The sequence below is a fragment of the Onychostruthus taczanowskii genome, unplaced genomic scaffold, assembly GCF_017590055.1.
Source record: "Onychostruthus taczanowskii isolate IOZ18803 unplaced genomic scaffold, ASM1759005v1 scaffold47, whole genome shotgun sequence".
In the NCBI taxonomy this organism is placed as follows: Eukaryota; Metazoa; Chordata; class Aves; order Passeriformes; family Passeridae; genus Onychostruthus; species Onychostruthus taczanowskii.
Genome location: NW_024502236.1, coordinates 508103 through 524564, shown reverse-complemented (window position 1 = coordinate 524564; position 16462 = coordinate 508103).

Sequence of the window (16462 nt, the reverse complement as noted above, 5' to 3'; positions counted from 1 at the left end):
CAGGGTTTGGGTTTTTTTGGTAGGGAATATCCTATCATAGATTTGCATTAATTTGATTCACTTAAAGAGTATTTGAAAAATCAATTCATTATGGTGTAAACGCAGAGCTTCCAGGCCACCCAGATTTTGTAAATACATTGAATCAAAACATTTGTTCTTAAAATCAGGCAGGTCTTCTAAGCAGGTTGGTGATACTGGTCACATAATGGTTGTATAAATCAGGAGATAGAGCAAGTTTTCAGACATCCATGACTGCCAAATCCATTATATTATTTAGAACAATTCTGAGAAAAACACATTTTGACTGTATACTGTAAGAGGTAAGTAAAACCTCATTTTTACAGAGGAAATATTTTTTTAAAAACAATTTCTACAGGAAATGTTGATGTTATACTTTCCTCAGACTCCTGTTCCTCTCCAAAAATGGTGCATCATATTCAGAATATTCTTCCAGTGCGGTTTCCCATCTCCTGTCATGAAAAGTGAAGGCAGTTATATTACAGGAGCTCCTAGTCACTGCTGTCCTTGGGAGATGCAGTTAAGAGCATGACTTCTTGAATTAAAAGGCCTCTAGAAAAAAAAAGAATTCACTAGCTTTTCAGTATTTGATTTGTCCATGTTTGGGTTTTTAAGCAAATGTTCGTAGTTTTTCTAAGACACACAAGTTTTAAAAGTAGTGTTTATATAATTTCATCATCTTTCCAACTAGAAAAATGCAGTTGACATTGTAAAGTTGCTATTTGCTCTTTTGATCATACTGCTGTGAAAAGTATTTGAACAAGGGAATCTTAGGGTTGCTTTAATCTGTCAGCTTCAGAAATTAACCCCACTTCAGCCTTTCCACCCAAGGAGACAGAAAATAATTTTTATTTTAAAATGACAAGCAGGGTAGTGGAGTCTCTCTTCCACTTGTACATCAGTGTTCTGTCCTTACCTTGCTCTGGTGGAACATAAGCATATAAAGTCCAGAAAAACTTGATTGGACACACTAGGATTCACAGTGGGATCCCACCTGCAGAGATTGAGCTCTTCCCTTCTCATGGTAAATTTCCCAACCGGATTTCCAGCTGAAGAAGGCAGTCTGTTCTACATACCAGAAATTACATTAGAGAGGGAAACACTGCTTCAGATCAGCACCCTTAGCATTTATATAGTCAAATAATTTCAGATAGCCAATTTACTGGAACACAAATCCATCTTAAAAACACCTCACTGAGGTCGAGACACTCTATTGTCATTTAGCAAAGGACAGCTGTGTTCTGTGACGTACTTGATGTCACTCGCTAAGTCCTGAGCAGAACATTTGCTAATAGAGGGGGAAATGAATGAAAGGAGAAAGTGTTTGTCCTTGCTCTGACTCCAGCAGGTCTTGTTGCCTTTTCACAGCTGAGGAACAGCTGGTTTTTCTGCCCACTGTGTATCTTGTCTCATGCAGCTTGGTTGTTTATGATAGATTAGACCTCCTGGGACCATCAAGAATGTGGTTTTTTTAGCAAAATGTAACCTTTCAAATCAAGAGTATATGGAGGGACTTGGATGACACATTAACTAATGCTATGGCTGAATCATTCATGGGCTTTTTGAGTTGTTTCTGAGCCTGTGCAGACAGTAATGTAAGTAACACTGCAGTAATGTATTTGGCACTACTAGAAAAAAAATCTTTTTATCTCTTGTATGTTTTTATCCTTTAAGAAAAGTATTAGAATTTTCTACCTTTTTGTAGAAAATTCTGACAACTCTAGTATTTGGAGGACTAACACTAAAAGAGTTTAGTGATTTTTGCAAAATGTCTTTATAAAGAGATCATAATTCATTTTAAACAGGAATCTCAACATTACATTTAAATGCAGTTCTTCCAGTTTCATTTGAAGTGATGTTTTCTGGGGAGAAAACTCTCTTATCTTTTTCTGAGATTGGATGCTCACAGCTGAACTTCTATCTTTCACTATGTTGTCAAGCATGTTAGGATGCTTGTTTCTTAACTCTTGGCATCTGAAATCACAAGGGCTTGGGAATCTTATTTTAGATTTGGAAAGTGTCATTTTCACCTGCTACCACTGTTCCAGAAAGTTGGAAATTGGGAATCAAAGTACTTAAATTAAAAAAAAAAAAAAAAAAAAAAAAAAAAAAAAAAAGTGTTTTTTTTTTTTTTTTTTTTTTTTTTTTTTTTTTTTTTTTTGTTAAATATCATATTAAAACCATTTTCATTATAGAACACAAAAGGCACAGGGTTTGCCAGGTGAAACCCTTATGCCTTCATTTATTCTATGAGACAGAATTTTCTGAATTTGCAAGAGAATACTTACAGTGTTGACCTTGCAGAAGTCCTAAAGAAGTCAGCAGGACATCTAACAGTCATTGTAAATTGGCATTTTTGTGTTATGTTAGGATGAAAAATTCCAGCCCACTGGCATTGCAGTCTTGCCCTGGACACCTTCAAGCCGAGGTTCCCACATCCTACAGTCACAAAGAGACATCTAGAAAGGTGTGGACACAGTATAAGATCTGACAGAGATTTGAAATATTTGCTATTCTGAAGTTGTTAATCCCATTTGATTGTACAAGGAAAACTCACATCTAGAAAACAGACTTTGTTACAAAGACTCAAATCTTAGACAGCACAACTAAACACTGCAACAATGTAAATAATAGTAATTTAATGATAAAAAGAGCACACTGACATGAAACCATCAGTTGTGGGAAAGAAGGAGCAATACCTGTGACAGGGGCCAATACTGATAAAAATGAAAATGTCATAGGATTAGATACTTGCTTTGCCTGACTTCATACTTCCAGAAAAAGACTAATGGAGCACGTGCTCAGTGCTAAGGCTGGACCATCACATTTTTTAAAATAATACCCTACTTTTTACCATGTCTATTTAGGCAAAAAATATATAAATATACTTTAAATTTGGGAAATTATTTCAAGAGCATTAGAAGTCTCGTTCTTCTTAGATGTGTACTGGATGAATTCACTTAAAGTTATGATGAAGCTGAGGTACTTGGAAGGCAGAAGAAAGAGTCAGCCTAGTTTGGAAAAGAAATGTCTTTTTTGCTTGATGTAGCCTTTTAATCACGATGTTTCCCACACAGGCTAGAGAGACAGTCAGAACAAAGAATGAGATACAGAGGCTTAAAAAATATATTTTTTTTTCCTACAGAGTTAAAAACAATGTCTATTTCTTCATTGAAGATGGAAAGTGGAATTTTGAGAAGAAAACATGTTTTCAAGATCTAATGAGGTTTTGAGGAATAGAGGCATCCAAAGCCAATTACTTTTAATGACAGTTAGTTAAAAGGACCTAAAAAGGCTAGCACAGTTGGGGCCAGTGAAAGGAGGAAATTAGGGATCAACATCTCCATAGTCACCTTCCTGGAACAGCTCACCTAGTTAATTCAGATCAAAAAGTTGAGAAACAAAACAGGGTGTTTCAGCTCCCAAAAGCATACTTTTGATTACACAACAGAAATCTTTCAATTAGCTGTTAGAATGGCACATCAGGAGAATTTGGCAGCTCTAAATCAATAAGCTGACCCTAGGATTTACTTTTTAGTTTCCCTTCAGACTATCAGGAAAGGAAAATAATAGCATCCAAGGGAAGAAAAAGTACAGCAACATAAACCATCTGCAAAGTATAAACAGAAAAATGGTGACACAGATTTTTCAATACTTTAGCTGCTCTTCCTCAACCTTTCTCCACCTTACTGCACTGCATTTAAACAAAGAAAAACATTCCTGTGGTAAATCAAAGTCAAAGGTAGGTTATTTTGTGTTTCTGCCCATAGCAGGGAGTTGGAATTATATGATCTTTAAGATCTCTTCTCACACTGTCTGTGATTCTGTGATTTTTCAGCTGTTTTCCTGTATCTTCTCACTGTGGTGATCTTCTAACTATAAATTCTTCTCTGTATATATGTTCCAGCTTTTTTTCTTTTTTCTTTTTCTTCTTTAAACCAGAATGAGACTTGACTGAAATAAAGCTTAGCAGTTGCCTAGGTTCTATGGATCTTAGAGATTGTACCTCTCTAAGATCCATAGAACCTAGAGATTGTATGGATCTTAGAGATAATCTCTCCACGGTTGTTCCTTTTCTGTCAGCACAGACTTCCACTGGGGGCTTTCTTGTGTGTCCCACAGCTTTAAAATGCAAAATTTATTCAACATTATGAAATTAAACAAAAAATGCATCCAAAAGAGAAAAGATAGTTTTTTCACTTTTCTTCCATCACTTCTCTTGACTATAAGTAAGTTAATCACATTCTGTGAACGGTTTCTCTATTCTCCTTCTAGTCCATCCAAGGCTAACAATTCATAACAGGGACAGCCAGGATAGCAATTCAGGAATTAAAGTGAGGGTGTGTGCTAGAGCCACTAGAAAGTGATAGACACAGGGACGAAATACTGTAAAATCTGGGTAAAATCTAAGTTGTGTATCCGATGGCCCCTCTTTTCCCCACACCTGTGGCATGTGCTCCCGAATGGCGTGAGTGTCCCTTCACCTGTTATTTGGTGTGAAATAACCAAATAACAGGTGAAGTGACCACCACTCCAGTGGGGAGCACGTGCCACAGGATTTGGCTGGAGATGACCAGGCAGGACACCTGGCCAGGAAGGAGGTTATGGGAACATCAGGATGTCCAAAATCCACACATCAAAGACTGCACAGCAGCTGCCATGTGAGGGAAGGCATTGCTGACAGGCAAAGAGCAGTAGGACACCTTCTCTCCTGAAGGTAAGTCTGTGTAAGGAATATAGCTTTTTTTGTGGTCAGATGAAAGTACAGGCTTCCTAATTTGGAGACAAGGGCCTCCAAAAGGATGTGAGAAAAAGCCAAGGCAAGCCTTGATCTTGAATTTTGGACCAGCCTCCAGGAAAAAGCCTTTGTGTGTACCAATAAGGACTCTAACTACAACTTTCTCACGAGGGGAAGAGGAGGGGCAGACACTGATCTCTTCTCTGTGATGCCCCTTCTGCACCTGAGGGAATGGCCTGAACTTGTGTCAGGGAAGGTTTAGGTAGGATATCAAGAAAAAGTTCTTCACTCAGAGGGTGGTTGGACACTGGAACAGGAACCCCAGGGCAGTGGTCACAGCACCAAGCCTGATAGAGTTCAGGAAGCATTTAGACAGTGGTCTTGGCCATATGGTGTGACTCTTGGGGATGGTCCTGTGCAGAGTCAAGAGATGGATTCAATGGTTCCAGAGGGTCCTTTCCAAATTAGCTTATTCTGTGATTCTGTAAATCCATGATTCTGTGATTCTGTGAATTTATAGTAGGTTTTACCATTTTTTTGCTTACAACTCCAAGCTGTGTCCTGTTGTGTGTCGCCCTCACTAAGTCCCAACTCTGCCCTTTCATGATTCTCAGTAAACTTCCCTGATCAGGGAAGACAGGCATAGAATCCAGAGCCTCCTTTCATAAGTGTGTGCTGAGAGGCATAAGAGAAATGACACCATGCACACCTGCACAGCACATCCAGGACATGAATTAGGCTTCAAATGCCACGCTGGCAAACCAAGCAGCTCCTGGGCCTGCACCTGCACAGCTCTGTGGAACCATCGGATGCGGCACACAGCCCACTCCGCAAGAACTCCAACATCCATCAGCAGCCAAATGGGAATCTATATGCTTATACTGGCTCACCGGTGCCTTGCAACCTCCAGGTTAAATTATTAGCATTGCTCCCAGGGAGAGGAGAGAAAGATAAATACAAGTCATTGATGTCTTAGGCCAGGAGTTTCCAATGGGCAATAGGGATTATTTTCTTTTTAATGTACGTCTTCAAGTTTGAAGGTAGGCATGGGAGAATACGTATTAGGGCCACAGAAGTTTTCCTTTTTGAGCTCATTTAGTGATAACAGTGCTATTCAGCTCTCATGTGGCCACAGCTCTCTGGCCACAGAGAGTAAGGCACAACTTTCTCAGGCATTGTCCTGTGGAAGGCTGTGAGAAGATCAGAGAAAAGAATGAGAAACAATTCTTATCTTCACTTGCTGCACCTGTTGTGAACATGCAGAAGGTGTTATGGAGATTGTTTACCAAAGGGTGGTTTCTTAATTGGCCAGTGGTGATGGTGTTTGGATTCAAGGACCAATCTGGTCTGCCTGTATCAGACTGTCAGTAAAGGAAATGAGTTTCGTAATAAGTATAACAAAATAAAGTGATTGATCAGCCTTCTGGAATCATGGAGTCAATGCTAATCATTACCTGGCCAGGGATGCCCTGCTACAACACTCTCACAGATAGGTTCTGCATACAAAAATATGTAAAATCTCGTTAGAGTGTGCCAACATAGTGCTGTGACGTATCCTAGATTTCACAGCCTAAAATTACAAGCCGACTTGCCAAAAATAAGTGTGAGCATGAGACAAAAGGCAGAGTAAGCCAGAAGAAAGAACATAAAATGCAATGCATTATACCATGCATAAAAGCAATGCATTATACCATGGGACTTAAGCATCATAGCCCCATTAAATGAAAAAGTTCAATTGATTTCCTCTCAGCTCCATGAGTAGGGTCCTTTTCAAATGCCTTTGAAAGTAAGAACTCCTGCTGGGATTTTATGTTAAGCAGAGGGGAAAAAACACATTCCAGTGTCAAGGTTGTTGCAAGGATGTGATCAAAGTTTTGACATCCCAGCTCACAGATAACAAGCAACTTGGAAAAAATCACCATAATAGTTGCCATTTTTCTTTTCTAATAGAAGGTTGATTATTTTAAAGCTTAATGATATCAAAGGTAGATAACATTAAAGCAAATTCCCTTTCCTCTAACTACTCATTTTCCTCATCATTGTGATAAAGTGATGATTGCCTGGTGATTGCTTTTTGTAAAGGCAAGCTCTTGTTACTTACAAATTTCCTCTTTAGGTCACTGTCCTGACAAGCAGATTCATTTACAACATGAACCATGAACCTCAGCCAACTGTTTATTTTCAGTTGTATTGAAAATTAATACGAGAGCACCAGAAGGAATAATGGTGGAGGAGGAAATTTCCATAGGCATCAGGTATTTTGGAAAGCTACCACATTACCTAAATGAATGGCTGCTATCATCTATCTCTGCTCAAATCCAAAACAGTATGTAATCAGTATGAGAAAGACAATTATGTGTTTGATTAGCTGATTAAGACCACCAGTCCAGAGAGGGAAAACATTTACCAAAGGCTTCCTGTTCCTGAAAATTATTGGGTTTGTGTTTTCACTATTAAGTCATTTTAGGAAATAAATATTGAGTTAGCACATCACATTTATTTCCATTTACTCTTTGCATTGGCTGACATGGACTTACTGTGTAGGCAGAATAGACGAGATAGAACAAAATCTTAATTTCTCTGATGTATTATGATCACTGTATTCAATTATTATTATATAGTTTATAATTTTATATTATATATTATATATAATGTTATATATTGTTATATTTCTTGTATTACTGTATAGTCACTGTGTTAATAGAAAATGTATGGTTTTTAAAATATTTTATTATATTTACTATTATTATGTAATATTATTATTCTGTGTTAATTTTAGATTATGTCTATTAGTTTAGATTAGATATTAGGAAAAAGTTTTTTTTATATGAGCATGGAAACACACTGGCACGGTTTCCCAGTGTGAGTGCCCCATCCCTGGAAGTGTTCAAGGACAAGTTGTACGAAGCTTGGGCCAACCTGCTCTAGTGGCAGGCACCTCCCCAAGGCAGGGTGCTGGAATGAGATGATCTTTAAGGTCTCTTCCAATCCAAGCCATTCCATGATTCTGTGAAAAAATATGAACAGTATCTTCCAAAATGCAAAATGCCAACAGCATATGTTTGTTTATAATTCTGGGGGTTTGTGCTGAAGGCAAAAGGAAAGGAAAGAAGAAAGTGAGAAAAAGCACACACACAAAAGCTTTTCCTGTAAGAGGGCATATGTGATAGGAACAAAATATTGGAGCTGCATCCAGTTGAAATCTAAAAATTCCTGCAGGTGCAGTAGTAAAATAACTTGAAAAGAAAAACAGATATATGTATGTACTGCTACATGCAATATATTCTTTAATCTAGCAGGAAATTTGCTCAACATGAACAAATTTTGGCAACTACAAGCTATGTGAGATGGATATTACTTACTTACCCATTGAATCAGAAGTATTTGCTTGCTGTGGTAGAGTCGCCTATAGGCACAGACAGAAATGTGCCAGACAAAGGCAGTTTGGGCTCAGATCCCAGCTCACCTGGACTGCCGGCAGCCTTGGGGCTGCTATAACCACACCCAGATGCTGTGGTCCTCAGAATCCCTGCAATGAGCAGGAACTGCAGAAGGGCACTGAACCACATCTGAAGGGACAAACCCGTGTGACAGATTGACCTCACTGGGCAAGTCCTCCTTGAACAGACTATTCAGGATGCTACATTTGCCAACTCAATAAAAGTCTTCAGCCACCACCATGGGCTTCAAGCCCCCATCATGGGCAGCCTGAGGAACAGCCTCACTAGGTCACAGAACTATAGAATAAGCTGAGTTGGAAGGGACCCACAAGGATCATCAAAGTCCATTTCCTGGCCCTGCACAGGAGATCACAACAATCCCACCCTGTGCCTGAGAGCATTTTCCAAATGCTTCTTGAGCTCTGGCAGCCTTGGGGTTGTGATCATACCCTGGGGAGCCTGATCCAGTGCCTGACCACCGTCTAGTGGAAGAACCCTTTCCTAACATCAAACTTAAACCTTCCCTAATACTAGTTCAGGCCATTGCCTTGGATTCTGTCACTGATTACCACAGAGCAGAGAGTCTGCCCATCTACTTCCCCTCATGAGCAAGGGGAAGTTGTAACTGCAGTGAGGTCTCCCTCAGTCTTCTCTTCTCCAGGCTGAACAGACCAAGTGACCTCAGCCTCTCCTCTTACAGCTTTCCCTTAACGCCCTTCACCAACTTCATGCTGTCCTTTGTATCCTCTCTAATAGGTTTATATCTTTTTTATATTGTGCTGCCCAAAATTGGGTAGGATGATAATCAATGTTTTAGAAGATATTTTCACATATGTGTCAAATGCTCAGGCAGCTGCTTCTCCTTTGGCAATACGTAGCAATATACTTCATTAAAGGATTGATATTAAAAACAATTCTAAAGAGTAAAATATATTTTGGAATATTTGGAAGCAGGTATGATCCAAAAAAAAATTGAATCATCCCATTATTCACCTTGAAGGAAAGGAAAACATACAAAAGTATATAAGTGTTTGGTTATAAGGTGTTGGCTTATTATGCCTTGTAGAGAGAACAACTAAAAAATTTTGAAGTCTGGGTGTTCTAATGTCATGATAACCAAGAGACACTTACTTCATTATTATCCTAGAACATATTGCATTCCAAAACAGTGGTTGAAATGCCAGTTGAATATGGATAGTTTTCAGCCATAATTTGGTCTTAAATTGATATAACAGTTTCTTGATTTATTCTTCTACAGTGTGTATATGAACATATGCACACACCCACACACTGCGCTTTGACAGCATCTGAGAAACCAGCTGGATTACCCTACTAGGTTGGATTAGCATGCATTAAAACTAGAATAAAATTTAGAGTGTTAAACCCCTATTCAGAGCATTATCCTTTTCATAAATTCATAAACAATAAATAGATAAAAAAGTCAATGGGTGTCTGCTCACAAGTCAGGTTAAAACCAGCTCAAACAGGATCTAAATAGACAAAAACAATTCAAAAGTCAAAACAAATTCCAGGAGCTCCCTAAGACCTGCTGTGCTCTTTTTCTTTACATTTCCGCAGAGATGGAGAAATGCTGCATTGTATCTGGAAGGTGAATGGGGCAGCACACACAGCCCCATCTCCAAACACATGGACTACAAAAAAGAGGAAAGAAAAAAGTCAGAAACATCAACTAAGCAGATTCAGTCTCAGATTATAAAGGAGGTATGACAGTGACATAGGGGGCAATAACAGTCAGTTGGAGGGAGGCAGTAACACATTGAGGAGAAAAGGTGCTGAGTTCTAAAAAGAAAGACAGAGCCTGAAACTTTAGGTTTGTGATATGAAACAAGTTATTTCTTCTCTGTGGTTAGCTGAAGTTTTACCTCCTCTTTCCATTATAAAAGAATACATGGACATTTTGAGTTACTCACAAGGCTCAGACTCAAAAAAAATAAAAAGTCTGAAGAGTTGGTAGTTTTTTCCCAGATCCATGTATCAGCTCATCCCAAAAGAAAATGACAGAAATCCTCTGATACTGGATATTTGGGATACAGTCCAAACTCAAGACATCACAGCAATGTCTCACTCTTAACATTTGAGATTTGTACCAGAACTCAAATACTGACACTAACTGAAGAGAAAGAGAAAAAAAAAAAAAGTAATTTAGTAATTTTTTTGAAAGTACACTGAACAGGAACAATAACAGCTAGAAACTATCACATTCCTTTCCTTGAAAAAGGTGGAGAAAAGAGAAATTTTACACAGGAAGTTCAGCAGAGGCTCCAGAAAATGTTGTGCTACAGGTGGTTTAAATGTAAATGAACAGTTGGTAGTCTGGAATAGGATCTCAGTGTTTGGGTTTTTTCTTTTCTTTCTTTGTTATCTTCTTTTTTTTTTTTTTTTTAACTGTAGGGATTTATTTAGCATAGTGGGACTGCTGTCTTTAGTTGCAAACTTAAGGGTGCCTGGAAGGATACTCCCCAGCGAATAGTTTCAGGCGGTTCAATATCTCTAATGGTTTCAGCAAGTTTAGAAGGCTCCCTGCCGATTCCTACAATGTTTCTCTTTCCGTCACCTCTCACGCTGGATGTTCCTTGTTCTCTTCATCAGTCCCTAAGTCTCCAACAGAGACACATATTCCTAACTCCAAACACGTTGTGTTTTTATCCCTGTCAGTGTCCATCCTGAAACTGGTTCAAACTGCGATTCTCTGCTCAGAAAGAAAACTGCGCCCTCCTCCTCTTCCCTCAGAATGGTCCCCTTTTCTTCAGGTGTGTTCTTGACTTACACTCCAAATGAAGAGGAGCCATTGGTGTGATGAAAATCAGTGAGACTGATCACTCTTTGTTACTGTCTTTCTGAATCCTGATTTTTATAGAGAGTAATTTTTATGGTCTCAATTTACATTTCAATTTTCTACAGAGACATTCAAGCTATCTCAAAACATGCTGCTTCAGGTCTCAGGACTGTAGCCCCCTCCCACTGCTAGGAAGTGGAATCAGTTCCAGAAAAGTACATATGCAGCTATATTACTTTTACACTAACATTTTTTAGAGCATTACCTTCTTTATACAAATTTCTGACTTGTAGAGAAAAGCAATTATCTACTGCACACTACAGTTCTGTGGCTGTTTCCCACATATCTTTAAATGGAGCCCTTCAATCAACTGCAGATTGATTTTCCACTTGTTGAGAGGGTAAACTGTTCTCATCAGGTAATTTCTAAATGTATAATCAAGGTGGCATGCACTTATGTCATGATATATCACTATAAATGTCTTCATTAATGTTTAAATTTGTTTAGCATAATCAAAATATAAAAGGCCATGCATGGATTTTAGACAATTTTAAATGCTTCAATTTTGTAATACTTGTTTAATTTTTATAATTGCCACACATCTGTCCACTCCATTTTAAGGTCCAAACCCATAAAACTATCATGCATTAGAATGCTGAGGTACCTTGCATGTCTTGTGAGCAAAAGCCTTATGATAAATGAGATTAAATAATTATTTACTTCATCAGCTCTTTCACATATCTTCCTGAAACTTTAGATCCTCCAGCATGACTTTTTTTCCATAAAATTCCCCCAGCACACACTGAAATCATGATTACTAGCCATTCTTGGAATTGGCAATTCATAAAGGTTTAATTCAAAATCAAAAAGAAAAAGGAAACGTGCAAGGATACACACACAAGGTGGTAAAACAACATATTTTGAACTGAATTTTTTGAAAAATAAAAACAGTGAAGTATGCTTCTATTCTGCTATAGGATATCTTTAATGCACAAATATTCAGTTTTGGAATTAATTTAAAAACTGCTGTTTCATATGCTCACCAAAGATGGTTCATATCTCTCTCACATTTCTTTCCTGGTAAGACTAAATGAGCCAACTGAAAAGCTCTGCCTTCAAAACTGTTAGCTGAGCAATTACCTTTTTTTTAAAATAAAAGATGCCTTTGGGGTACACAATTTCTTTCTTCTACTTATATCAATTTTAAGCAGACATCATTCCATATGCATTTCTTCATTTATTCAAGGATGATGCACATTATACATGGATTGAAGCAAAAATCAGAATTAATTAGTAGCAGAATGGAAGCTGCCAGTGTGATTGCACTTTTTAAATGCTTCACTTGAATTTATTTAAAGTTTCAGATTCACTCATTCAATTCCTGTTTTGCCTTTGTCCTTGGGACTATTGAAACCACTACTTTTCCTCATTACAGCACTGTACCTAAGTGTAAAATAAAAAGATAGTTGTAATATTCCTTTGAAAAAGTAGTTCAAGAAAGTTAGCTGGCTTTTTAAGGGACACTTATTTAGGTTATCAACCCCCTACATTTGCAGTAAGTCACTGACAAATAGGTCTTGTTGATCTACCAGCCGTAATACTGTTTCATTTCTGCACCGAAGTAGATTCTGCATGCATTTGGTTCTCTAAGCAACGAGAATTAGTTTTATTGCTTCCTACGGAAAGGAAACACCAAGAAAAGAAGCAAGTGCTTTACAGACAAAACTCACAAATACCAAAGCTGGTTGGTTTCATTTGCATTTTTTCATGTTTTCTCTTTTAAACATTTCCAACCCAGACTTCCCATTCTCTTAACTCTTTCCAAGGGAGATCATCCTGCTTTAAATGTTCAAAAGACTTTTTTTTTTTTCTCACAGGAACACCCCAGGCCACTGAGGGGCCACAGAAATGCTGGACATAGTAAGGAAACTCAGGCTGAACAAAGTCAAGGTAGCAAGGGGCAAGGCCAGTGTCCCTCCTCCGAAGGGATCTAGAACCTGCTCTAGTTACTTTTCTGCATTGCACCAGTGGAGAATAGGGAACTTGAGCCCAAAGTTAGCCACATGAGCCAGAGTTGTTATGAAGAAAATTACAAGCACTGAAAAATGCTTGACTTTGACACCAGGAACTCAGTTCATGACATGAGCTGCTCTTTGAGGCAAATCTTCACACCTCACTGTACACACAGTTTTCGTCCACTAACTCCTCCATCCTTACAGTCTTCCTCCTGTTTTATGCTCAGACCTTCCATTTTTTCCTTCCCACACTGTCGCCCTGATTTTATAAGACTTTGTTAAGCCTTCTGATGTTTGTATTCTTTCAACAAACTTTCTTACACACAGTTCTATAAATAACCTATGTTTTGCATTCTTTCATGGAGGTGGAGAGAATTGATGGACTCTTGGTCTGTCCAGTGGCATTGGAGAGGTGGCACTGTCACCCTCCAATCCACTGTTACTTTTGGAAAACTATAAATGTTGGAGTCAGAAAATAAAGTTTTTCTTCTTTTTCCTTTTGGTTCTTTTCGAGAGCAGCAGTGTCTGTGTCATCATTTTGTGCCGTATCACAACACCACACAACTCATTTCATCATAGATAACAGCATTTGTCATGTCCTCTCTCTGTTATTCTTGTGTTTTCTTCCTCCTGTGCCACTTCAAGCAGAGATTCACAAGCTCACAAATTATTCTGTCATTACTTATATTTGTTTATGAAACTTCCAACAGATAGGCAATGGTCTTCCAAAGTAATAGTTAACTCCAGGCATACATATTGAACGTAAAATGGAATGCTTCTGTTTGTACCCTGTGTTCCTCTTTGTGATACAAGAAAAGAGACTTAAATGATTTCTAAAACTCTTTTTGACTCAATTGCTGGTCCTCAGTGGAGTCAGTTTCCCACAGCCTTGTAGACCTTGCCCTCTGTAGTCTCCCAGTCAAACCCTGGAAGCCAAGATTCAATATTTCTGCTATTCTGTTTTCCTCTTAGAAACAGTCAGAAAACACCTTTGTGGCATATAAAAAAGTTACTAAAAATGTTGCACTACTCTAACTGCAAGAAGATAGTAACAAAAGGCAGAAAAAAGAGGAGAGATTTGTAAAATAGTGGGATAAAATTTAGTGTTTGGAAATAAGCTGCAGAAGACCAACAACAAATTAAAATGTCCCATACTTCTACTCATCACATATTTTTTCTGATTTTTTTTCCTATGCGTATTCTAGGTCTAATGATCTCCTTTTCTAATATATGCCTTTGTTATATATTAACATTTTGTGTCTATGTGAACCCAAAAGGAATAGAAAGGTAAACTAACTATGAAATTACCAAAAAGATTCTACTCGTGATTAATGTCTTGCCTTTAGTTATAATAAAATGTAAACACACATATTCCTTTTATAATTATTTTATTGACTTGCCTGTTTTGAGTAACCATATCTCTCTCTAGGGCTAATTCAAACTTATGCAAGACTGATTTGGTGCTGAATGGAAACATTTCTGGGCAGATTATAAGGATTAAACAAGAAATATTTTTTCAACTTGACTTGTGATAATATGAATGTTACAATAGTTACTCAGCAATTTTGTAGAACTCATCATTAAAATATCCCTTAAGTTCATGTCTCAACACACAAGAGTCTTAGGCTGTGTAACTTTCAAGGCTAGATTCTGGATATTTTTAGAGGGTAATGGATTTCAACTTGGTTTTGATGTAATGAACCTGACTTTGAGGAAGAAAGCCTCATCACCATTGCAATGAATGCAAGGGTTGCATATTTCTTTGATTAATTTATCTTTTTGTACATCACTTATTTTGAAAGTTATTAACTAAAAGTTTTGTTCAATCCATAATAAATCCAGTAGCAACTCTGAATGAATCACACACTTATGGTGATGTCACACCTTTTTTCCTGTGAGTATCCTCTTTGATGACTCCCTAAAATCTCAAAGAACAAGCATGGTTTTCCTAACAAAGTTCCAAAACACTAATTAAAAGGTTGACATCATTCTCATATTTATTAAACCAGAAGGTTAGTAACCAATAAAAGTTTCTAAATGCTTTTTATGGGGTATTTTATAACAGTTAAATTTCTCTTTTGAAAAAGAAGCATATAAACAAACCAAGCAGCAAGACTCATTTGTACCCTCCAGCACTCCCCAAATCAGGTTGTTTTTTCAGGATATTAAACTGGGAAGTCACTGCAACACAATACCTGACACACCTGACTGCATAGTTCCCTATTCTTCCTTCCCGTCCTCTCATTTGGATTCTTTTAATTTGTTCTTTAACATTTTGGTGTTCATTTCTTTAACAATTCAGTGTTCACTTCTTTACAAAGTGTCAGTAAGCTCACTATCAAAAGAGACTGATCTGTAGATCCAGATAGAAGGTATCAAGAACTTGGCTGTAAAAGACTAAATCACAACCTTAGAAAGCATCAAACTCTTCAGCAATTCCAAGAAAGTGCTAGGTATGCTCAGCCCCTGGCTTTAAAGAACAGTTCTTTGCTGTTCAAAATATAGAAATCAAGGACTGGATGACAGACCAACATGAAAGAGTGTAATATAAAAAGTATTTCAAAAATATTCCAGTTGCAGGGATCACATAGAATAGACACTGAAACATGCCAAATTCTGGAGACCAAAGAACATATTTGTTGTCTTGTTTTTAAGATTAATTTAAATTTCTCAGCAGTCATTCAATTTCTAAGGATCTCATTGCAGAAATGAGGCTTGTATATGTGAGGTATGTGTGTGGTGAAGGGATCTCCATGGCATATGTCCTGAGATATGCAGTGAAGAGATTTCCCTGGGTACAAAGGCAAGTTGATGGGATAATAAGTTATCAGACCATCATCGCTGCCATTGGCCACTTGGAAGAGGGAGTGATACCAACATATCACAGTTCTATCCTGCCCCCACACGACTCACAGGTTTTGTAATCTCTCTCATTGTAGTAGTTATTACATATAATGTTCTACCCCCCTCCCCCCCATTTATGACATCAGAAACAGGACATTTGACTACAGTCTCACCTCCACATCTCCCAAAAGTATAAACTGACATTTTAAATCCTCCATGGTGGAGGAGGAGAATACAATCACCTTGCAGATAAGTTGACATACTTGCTCCTCTCTCTTACCCAAAACAGGGACAACTCTTCAGTAAGATTTGTGCCCTTTCTACTTGGGAACACTTCTACAGAGAGCTAAACACTGATATTTTGCAGATCTAGTGCATTTATCACATTATCTAGATCAATTTATCACTGCAATAATAAGAGTCTGTAATCTATTGCTTGTAATAAACCATGCTATTGGTGAATCTGTGATCATGAATGAGATCAGACAGAGTGTAGCCTACTCTGTTGGTTCTTGTGGGATCTTATTAAATGCAACCATATTTATAGTGCCAAGTCTGGCATTGGAAATTCAGCCCAGGTGCAGTGAGCATCTCTGAAATCTGAGGACCA